The following is a 9,735-nucleotide window of genomic DNA, read 5'->3' on the forward strand; positions in this document are numbered from 1 at the left end:
CCGTAACAGAGCCCCCAAACTAAACCTCTGCAGCTTTATGGATGCTCTTGAGCAGCTGCTTCCCGACCAATGAACTGCTGACCCAGGGAGGAAGAGGAGGAGCGGGTACGGATGCTCCACAGGCTCCTGGCCCCCAGAGCTGGCAGCCCAGCGGGTTCCCTCATGCCCCCTCCAGCCCCCCTTGTGCACTGAAAGCCACCCCACATTCCTGGAAATCCAGCTGTGCCTTCAGGTCCCTAAGCCCTTTCTCAAACCTGTGTCTGTAGCAGCAGCACAGGGGCAGACCCCCAGGTAAGGGAGGCAACACCTGCCCCTCACAGCCACCCTGGAGCACCCGGCTGAGGCAGCAGGCAAAGGGCTGACCCTCAGTGGGAAACTGCCTGTGCCTTTGAAGAACAAAACATTTGCTTCCTGCACAAAGCAAAGGAGGTTCCTGACATTTGGAACAATTTCTATTTCACACGAATGGTGTCTGGCAGTTAAAAAAAAACAACTGTGAAATGTACTGTGTGTTGCCCCAAAGCCAGGGTGGGTGACCCGAGATAGCAGCAATGTCCCTCCAAATGTCACAAATGTTCTCACCATTTTCTGTTTACAAGGCAACAGCAAATGTGGGAGTTTTCCAGTGCACAGCTCTGAACCTATCCTGCCTCCCGATGGCAACTCCCTTCTCCCAGCCCTGCCTAATGATCTGGGGAGCAAATGAAATTATTTTCCCTTTGGAAGGATCCAATCTTGGATGTTCTTTATTTCCTTTGAAAATATAATGGGACTTTTTTTAAGAAGGAAAACACTGCCACAAAATCATAGAATGGTTGGAAGGGACCTTAAAGACCATCTAGTTCCAACCCCCAATACTGTCCACCACGTGTTCAGCACCTTTAAAACCTGAGTTCTAAAGAGTGCAGAAGGTCTGGGCTGGGCTGCCAGGCCCCCTTATCTGGGCACTTTGGTTCTTCAGCCAATACAAACAAGAGCTCAGTGGCATCAGATGGATTTAGAGTGTCCTGGCTTAACTGGCCTCTTGCCTGTGCCTGGCTCTTGCCCACAGTGTTGGCTGGTTCAGGCTCTGGGCCAAACTGGGTTCCAGCTGGGAGCTCAGGTGAACAGCTTATTCACTGGGAATAAAAACAAAACAAAGCTTCAGTCACATTCAGAAAAAAGATTTGACTATGTAAACAAGCATGAGGCAAAAGAAATAGCAAATGCTGTTTAAAGTTTCTTTTAAAAACCCAGGAGGGTGACCACAGGTATCTGCCTGCAAGGTGTCCTCATCCAAGGGGAGATGCACCAGGCAGCTGCCAGTTTGGGGTCAGACCGTCCTGTGCCCCCCAGCCAGGAGCCAAGATCCCAGGCTCCCTGTCCCAAGGGCAGCATTCCCAGCTGCAAAGGGAACTGGAACTGCAGCATTCCCCAAGGCCCCAGCATCGCTTCAAATCAGGCAGCTGATTAATATTAAAGCAGGTAATGCTCCAAATCCTGCCACTCCTACTGGAATGTTTGTCACATTAGTGAGACAGACAAGAAACAATTTACAAAACAACAAATAGACACAGCAAAAAATCACACAGAGCTGAAAGCTGGGAACAAGGAGTTTAAATGATGGGTTTAGATCACGGCACAACTACTCTGAACTGAATTAATTGGTGTCCTTGGAGCTGTCAGCTGCTGCCATGGTGGGAACGAGCAGCAGGACTGGGGAGGGCAAACTTCCAGCTGTGCTTTACTGGGGACAGCAGAATTCTGTGGCATGGGCCAGGCCAGGCTCAGCCCTGGGGCAGCACGTTGTCAGTACTGTGTCCCACCCCACCACAGCCCCATCAACTCCTCATTCCTGTGCTGGTTCCTCCCTCCTACTCTGGATTTACTCCCTGCTCCTCTGCTATTCAGTCCCACGTGTGATCCAGCCATGTTTCTCACAGGGTGATTTTGTGTCACGCTTTTGCTTTTGTGCCTTCTGTTCCACTCCGCTCCCAATTCCCAGAGCTGCCCTTCCACGTCTCACCCCGTCCTGGAGCTCCACCAAAGCAGCTTGTTAAATTCTGACACTGATTTTGTTGCAGTTAAATATCTACAGCAGAAACCTGTTCCTGGGGAAACTATTTTCCTTGAAGCCAACTGTTCCCTCTCCTGCTCCAGTAACACATGTCCCATGTGCCACAGTTCTGGGCAACCAGAGCTGCACATGTCACAGCAAGGAGGCCTTTCCCAGCTTTTGTGCTGATTCCTCCAGCCCAGGTGGAATGTTTAACACACCCATGTGGATTCACAGTAAATAGGGGAGCGAGGATGACCATCGGGTGCTGGAAAAGGGAGAGTTTAGGGGAAAGGCAGCACAGGATCCAGAGAGGGGATATAAGTTCTGGTCCATTTATTTTCTGTATCTGAAAATGTTTACCTTGGTATGCCAGTGTGCAGCAAGAAGGAACGAAAAGACCTACAGAGAAAAAAACAAAGGCAAGTTATTCCTGAAAGAAGTTAGAGATGGGCGAAGTCAACCACTCACCGGGATCACTGGAATGTTGGATATGGTGACACCACACACACTCCCCAGGGAACAAATCCATCACACCCCTGTGTCCTCATCACTCCTGCCCACCGAACAGGAGCTCCTTAGCCCTCCGAGTCATGGACTGCTCCCAGAGGAAACACAGGGATAACCTGAAGCACTGGGATGGCTTCGGCTCCAGCACAGGACACACCCCAGAGCAGTACCTGGAGCAGGTTGGAGCTGCTCCCCTGCAGCCCAGGGCCCCCAAAGCCCTGGGAGATGAGCTGAGGTGGTTCCACCACCCTGCCCACTCTTCAGGGCCTCACACAGAGCACCACAGTCCCAGAAGAAACCTTCACCTCTTGTTCCTGGCACCGAGCAGGATGCAAATGGGCAACCTGGACTGGATTTTACTGAACTTTCATTATTCATAAACTTCTATTTTGGGGCTGGGGGAGGACACAAATGCTCCCTACTCTAATTCCAAAATCCAGAGTGATGCGAGACTAAAAATGACAGTCCTAAAATTGTACATAGCAGTTCAAATAGAAGCAATTTGATAATTTCCTCAGGCACACAAAGCAACAACTCAATAAAAATAAATATGCTAATGACTGTATTTAGTCTTGGCCATTACATTTCATAAATATTTACTGCTCAGTATTCAGAGTCCAAATTCACAAGAATCAGTTACCAATCAAAACAAGAAAGATGAAGGAAAGTGTTTTGTTCTGCTGTGCTAACACAAAATAGACCCGTTTCCTACGGACCCTGTTGGGCTCCAAGCACAGCCAGGGAAGCACAGCCCCAGGGGACTGGTACCTGGCCACGGCCCATGGCTGGGCTGTGCAGCACCACACACACCTGTACAGCACCACACACACCTGTACAGCACCATGTCCATTTGCCTTCAGAACAGGAGAGCTGAGATCACTGAACACTGAAATAAGCAGGACCACAGCACTTGGGCAAAGCACAAGGAAGAGTCCACAGAGAGTTTACATCACATCTGGGAAAATAAAATAAAACCGAAAAGCACAAATCCCATCACTGTGCTTTAAAGTAATGGGTTCAAATCCCCCCCAGCAAGCAAACACAAACATCAGTGGGGCTGTTTGTACAGTGTGGAATTATCCCCACTCAGTGCAGGTGGCAAAGATGGGTTTTGATGATCTGAAGGTTAAATGGAAAGTGTAAAATAAAACTATCCCAATGCTGTGTGAGGAACTGAAGGAGCAGAAGCCTGCAAGACACTCCTTGTCAGGAGCTTTACTTACACCTGATCCCTTCCCTTCCAGGTTTCTTCTATGCAGCAGCAATGGGAGAGAAATACCTTCAGAAAGAATTCAAATATATGGAAAACCTCTACTGAGGCAAGTATTTACAGCTGAAAATAATCATGTTGGCAGGGTGCAATAACCAAATATTCCCAACACAGTGACCAGAACTGCAGCAGTGAGGGACTGGAGCAGTAACACTCCTTGGCTGCGGCAGCTCTGGGGAAGGAAACCTCTCCCCATGGAATTAAACAGCACATGGGGTGTGCTTACACCTCCCTCGATGAGATACAAAGCAACCCGGTGACTTGGCAAGGACTTGTGTCCTCATGGCAACCAGGGCTATTTTGGTTCTGCTGCTCTGCACTCCCTTACCCAGTTCTCAGTCTCTAGGGATTACAGCACCGATGCACAGGAAGGTGCTGTTCCCCAGCCTACCCTTATTCCTCTGTGATTTTCACCATCAACATTTCCTTAATCAGGATGATTCCTTCATCTCTTGTAAAAAATTTGCAGTCTGAGGTCTTCTCTTCTTCCAGCTGGGCATATTAAACTCTCTTTCCTCAAAAAAAGGATACCAGTATAGTTCAGCCATGGAATTCCGAAGGCAATGAAGACATGCAGAAGCAAGGAAACTCAAGGCAAACACATTTTCTCCTGCAAAAACAGAGAAAATAGGTTTTAGAGGTTTATTAGAAGGTAATCAATAGCCATTTACTCTTGTTCTGAAGCTAATTTAGGAGCTGACCAAATCTTCCCTCCACAGATAACCCCCGAAGATACTTCTTTTCAGTAAAAGTCCTTAGACAGAACTAATATCTTATTTTAGCCTCATGTGTGTTCCTCAGAAGGCATCAGGTGTGCGAGGATCAACACTCCCAGGAACACCCCTGGGATTTCTGCTGTAATGAGGGAAAGGAATATTGAAATGAAGTGAAAATGCCATCAGGGGACCATGAGGGGGAATTCTTCCTCTCCAGAACTGATCCATGGAGTAAGGAGGAACTACAAACCAATGAACTATTAAATACAGAAAAAAGTAGGTTGAATCCGAGGGATTTGTTTGCCTGGAGGGGGGTTGCAGAGCTCAGTCTTCGTCCTGCATTCTGCCCACACCAGGCTGCAGAGGCCCCCCACAGCCAGACACTTCTCTGTGCTGAAAGCCATTTGAATTCGAGGTTCAGCACAAAGCAAGAGAGAAGCAGCTCCCTATTTGGTGAAAAGCAAAAACTACTCACTTTAGATAAGAAAATCCATACCATCCCTCCCCCTCCCCTTTTGGCTCTGTCTGTGCACTGAAACTGTGATTTGCCAACCCTACTTCTAATGTTTGGTTGGATCTTGTGAGCTGGTGCAAAGTTGGAGCTCAGCTGAAACCCATGTGGGGTCAAGGCTGACCCTCATGTGCTCTGTTTGTCAAGATAAAAGAAAAGGGATTTCTCAGTTTGACTCACCGTGAAAGGAGGTTAAAAAAAGGACAATTTACCAAATAGGTCAAGAGAACTTCTTTTCACATCTGTAAAAAGAAATGGACAAGATATTTTATATCTATGAAAACCAGTTCCTCCTCCATGCCTGTTCTCTGTCGAAGGCAAGAAGCAGTACCTCAGTCCATCAGTCTAAACTGGACATGCCCTCGTGTACAGGAGGAAGCACTAACTGACATCAGTGAAGCCTCAGAGGTTTGCCAAGGGAGTTACTTATGGAATCAATCATGTTCACAGTGTGACAACAGCTTTCTCCTGTATTTCTCCTCGTACCACTGCAGACTTTCAGGCAAAATGATGCTGAGGAGGAAAAGGGGAACAAGAGGACTCCATTAAATGAATAAAATAGGAAAGGGCAGGTAAAGTCATTACCCGGTATCTTTTCAGCAAGGAACAACTAAATCAAAGCCTAATCAATATATTCCTTTCAACTAAAGTTCAAACACTTAAATCTCAGCCCCAGGAGATCAGGCTTAAAGGAGCTAAATTTACACTGCTCAGAGGGCAATGATGCACATGCAATGCAGAACAAACATCACCTGCCCATTAAACTCTGCACCTCCACAGCTGCAGCTAAAAGCTTCCCTGGTGGACAATCCATGGAGAGGTTTTATGGTGGAGGCACTCAGCTCCTGTGAGAGACATCCTGCCATCCATGTCCACACAAGGCCCTCACTACTGTGGCACCCCACAGCAACAGAGCCCAGCAGGTCCCCAGTGCAGAAATGGCTCTGGGGGACCCCTCCAGTGAAGGCCACCTTGTCACTGAAGCCCCCAAGGACACACTGTCCCAGAAGCAGGGTGGCAGGATCATGAGGAAAACATGAAATGGCAGCCTCAGGAACTTCCAGCACCACGGGCTTGGCTGGGCAGCCTACGTTTGTACCTGGAATATCTGCAGGAGCCAGACCAGGTGACAGGGACAGAGAGCACATATCACATCTGTAACACACCCCACATCCTTCCCACACCCCGTGGGTTTTCAATAAGGGGTTAAGGGCTGCACACGATAAGCACCCACAGCCTGTGTGACCACAATGAGGGCAATGCATGCACAGTGCACCCTCATCACCACATCCAGCACAACAGCAGGGCCACGTTCATCAGGCCAGCAGAGTCCTTTATGCTGTCTCTGAAAAGAGCACCCAATACCTTTCCTTCTTCTTGTAACCACGACAAAACACTGCTGAGTCCAATATTTGTTATTTGAGCTCAGTGTTTAACAAACACCACATCCTGCTGTCAGTTGCCACCTCCTCTTGTATTGAAGTCAAGCAAAAGGAACCTAAAAAGAAAACAAAGTGAAAGTGGCAGAAATGTTGCAGCACTTAAAGAGGGAAGGGATAAATTATCAATCAACATACCAAAAGTTTCTTCCTACAAAACGCTTCTTTATTGTGTGGCCCTACCTCGGCTCATAACTGCCCTCATGACTTGTCACTGTCCTGCTCCACTGCCAGAGGGCTCATTACTTGGGCACATACAAGCTAATTCAGCCATTTTTTAATCGAGTTTTAAAACCTCCCCCACACAGCGCTGACTTTCAGGGTCACCACTTCCCCTCCTGGGCTGGAAACTTCACCCAAACTTTACCTGCAGACCCCAGCACCTCCTTTTCCCTCTCAGAAGGAAGCTTGGCTCTCACCAGTAGGTCCAGACTGGGCTGTGCTGGTAGCTGGGATTTACTGGCATATCTGCTCATTCATTAATACCTTTTCTGAACAGGTAATAAAAAAAATCATAAATGCTGTACTTTCCACTCAAATGCACCATGACTTCTACAAACAAAAGCAAAGAAGCAGAACTTTCTCTCACATATTTTTGTTCAGAGTTGGAATAAAATAAGCGAAATGTGACAAATATGATGAGTCATAAAATGGCACTGCCATTCTGTTAGGCATTTAAAAAACCCCACCCTACCCACAGAAAAGGCTTATATATCAGTTTCAAAAATAATGATTAAAAAAATCAGTTCCTTTGGTGTCCCTAAAGAGTTTTATCAAACATAACTTTTCCCTCTCTTTCTATAAAGCGAAGATATCTAATCTGCACTCTGTGAATACATGAGCTTTATCGTAGCCACTCACAACATTTAATATTCATACAGTATTTTCTCCTGCTCGTCATGCAGCTGATCCCCTACTCTATTTCCTGGCCCCTCACACTGCTGCCTCCCATTGATCCCTGACTCCCTTATCTCTTCCAAGCTCTCCAAACAGACGGATGGAGAAATGCAGTGCTGTCAGCATCAAGTAGATAAAGCAGGAATCAGGGTTTGTCTCTGCAAGCAGCACTGTCACATATTCCAACCAGTACAGCAGGTGCAAGTAAGCAGTGCCTGTTGGTCAGGCCAGCAGGAAGGTGGCAGGTCAGGGGGTGGGAGATGAGGAGCAAACGGAAGCCTGGGGAACATTTATCAATCGTTGTCATTCATGCAATGTATATTTTAAAGCTTTAAATATTATCACTGTACTGCCATTGATTACCTTTTGGCAAAATGCGCCTCAAAACCACAGCTGAGCCAGGGAAGAATCCCTGTGGAACAGCATGGGAGGAATGGAATGCCCAGATCCATCTGCTGCCCGAGGGAGATGGATGCTGTGGAGGCAAGAGGCTGCACAGTTATACCAGACCTGGTGTGCTTGTATTTTCCTCTCTTACAGATCTGCAGACATAGCCAAAATTGCTGAGGGATTTCTGCAGCCCTGTAGAGGCCCCCTGAGCTGGTCTGTTTTATCCACCGTTGTGTTTTATCCGCCGGCTCGACGCGTGTCGCCGCTCCTGGTTGCTGCTCACACCAGCACAGCTGCTGCTGCTGCTCCTTTTTTTCTTTTAAAGCCACAACACAAAGATCTCGTGGCTACAAGGAACAAGCAAATGAATAACTGGCTGTGCTGTTTGAAACACACTTCCATCTGCAGCTCAGGGCACAGATTCCAACATCAGCTGCAAAATCAACAAGGAGAGGTTGGGGGGGTTGGGTTCCACACCAGTGCAGCGGAGTATCCGCAGGGACTGCGGGAGCTGCCGGGATGCAGGATCCTACACCCACCCACGCCAGTGGGAGAACAGACAGGACGCTGCTACGGCCACCTAAAAACCGAACCAAACTTCAACAGAATTAACCACTTGATCCCCATGAATAGTTAAAGAGTTGCCTAAGGCATGATATAAAATGTGGACATCTCAGTTCATCTGAAAATGAAATTTCTCCCTTAGATAACTAAAAAATGATAAATCATGGTAAATATCAGTTCATCAAAGTCTCACAGTACGTAAGATTCATGAGCTCAGCCATGAACACCCCATGTTTTCAGGTACATACAGATGCTTTCATTCATCCAAAACAAGAGACAAACTGCAAGGGGAAGGAAAAGAAAAACAAAAGGGACAAAAGGCCCCTCTTAGCTTCTCTTTAAAAAAGGTTTAATTAAATATTCCTTCCTTCTCCTTGCTTCTTTTTCAGCAGGTGTAAATCTTAAACAGTCCACATAGCACAACCTGAACCCCCAAATCTCTTCAAGGCACAAACTTTCAGAGAACAAAAGATATCCACAGAACCCCGTTTCCCAGTGAGCACCCCAGGAGGTGTGGCTGTTAGACCTGGTTTGTCAACATGACATGACTCCCCGAAATGAAAGGCCTTGGAACACTGTCTCCCTCGGGATGCTCTGCTGGAGAGCTTTTATCCTTGTTCATAATTCTCACTGAGACAGAACTACTGAAGTGCCAGAACTGCTGGAGGGGGATTGACTGGGGTTCCTGTAAATACATCCAGCTGCAAAAACCATCTAATGTTACTGGAGAAAGATGCGTGACATGATATAAATTCCTGGGGCCTACTTTTGACTATTTCAGTGTAAAGGTGCTACAGAAGCACAAATTGTTATTACAGTATTAGCTGGTACAACGAAGCATTAGGAAGAAGACTTGCCTCAGTGCCTGGGGGAAATCAGGAATGAGAATGAATTACAGAAACTGATACAGTCACACATGCCCTGTTCTAAAATGTATTTGAAATAAAACGATTACCATAATAAAAGTAAATCCATTTCTGTTCTGCTTATTCTCTGTAGACAAAAGAAAAGGTCAAACATTTTTTTCACCAATTAAAAGATGTAAAGAACAAGGACTTAAAATCATCAATTTAATTTTGAGCCCAAATGATCCGATGATTTGAAAAAAAATAGAATCTAATTCAGGAATGAAATTCAAGCAGTAAATTACTTACTTTCCTCTCACACCTTCTTTCAAAAATGATTGAGCAAGAGCTTTCAACACACAAGCTGAGCAAACCTGCTCCATAACTGATATCCTGCCTGTCTGTGTGAACTCTGTCCTAAGAAACAGGAACAGAGCAGAACACCCTTTCCTTTTTCTGTCTACTTAGTAAACTTTGAGCAAACTCTACATTAGAAAGTTGGCATTTGATCCCCAAGTAGGGGATTCACATTTTCCCTTCACATTCTTTGTATGACAA

At 46.5% G+C, this 9,735-nt stretch overlaps 2 long non-coding RNA genes across 2 annotated transcripts; both read right to left on the minus strand.

Moving 5' to 3' along the window:
- Positions 1-840: 840 nt before the first annotated feature.
- LOC120324012 lies at positions 841-3,799 on the minus strand. The gene is made up of 3 exons (XR_005565001.1): positions 3,376-3,799; positions 2,399-2,437; positions 841-1,118 (listed from the first exon to the last, which is right to left on the minus strand). It is a non-coding gene; the product is annotated as an uncharacterized LOC120324012 (long non-coding RNA).
- Positions 3,800-4,404: 605 nt separating this feature from the next.
- Positions 4,405-7,903, minus strand: LOC120324011. Its single transcript, XR_005565000.1, has 4 exons — positions 7,742-7,903; positions 6,408-6,540; positions 5,223-5,284; positions 4,405-4,425 (listed from the first exon to the last, which is right to left on the minus strand). It is a non-coding gene; the product is annotated as an uncharacterized LOC120324011 (long non-coding RNA).
- Positions 7,904-9,735: the final 1,832 nt, after the last annotated feature.

The sequence above is a fragment of the Pipra filicauda genome, unplaced genomic scaffold (genome assembly GCF_003945595.2).
Source record: "Pipra filicauda isolate LSUMZ 115617 unplaced genomic scaffold, ASM394559v2 scaffold3_size10097308_pilon, whole genome shotgun sequence".
In the NCBI taxonomy this organism is placed as follows: domain Eukaryota; kingdom Metazoa; phylum Chordata; class Aves; order Passeriformes; family Pipridae; genus Pipra; species Pipra filicauda.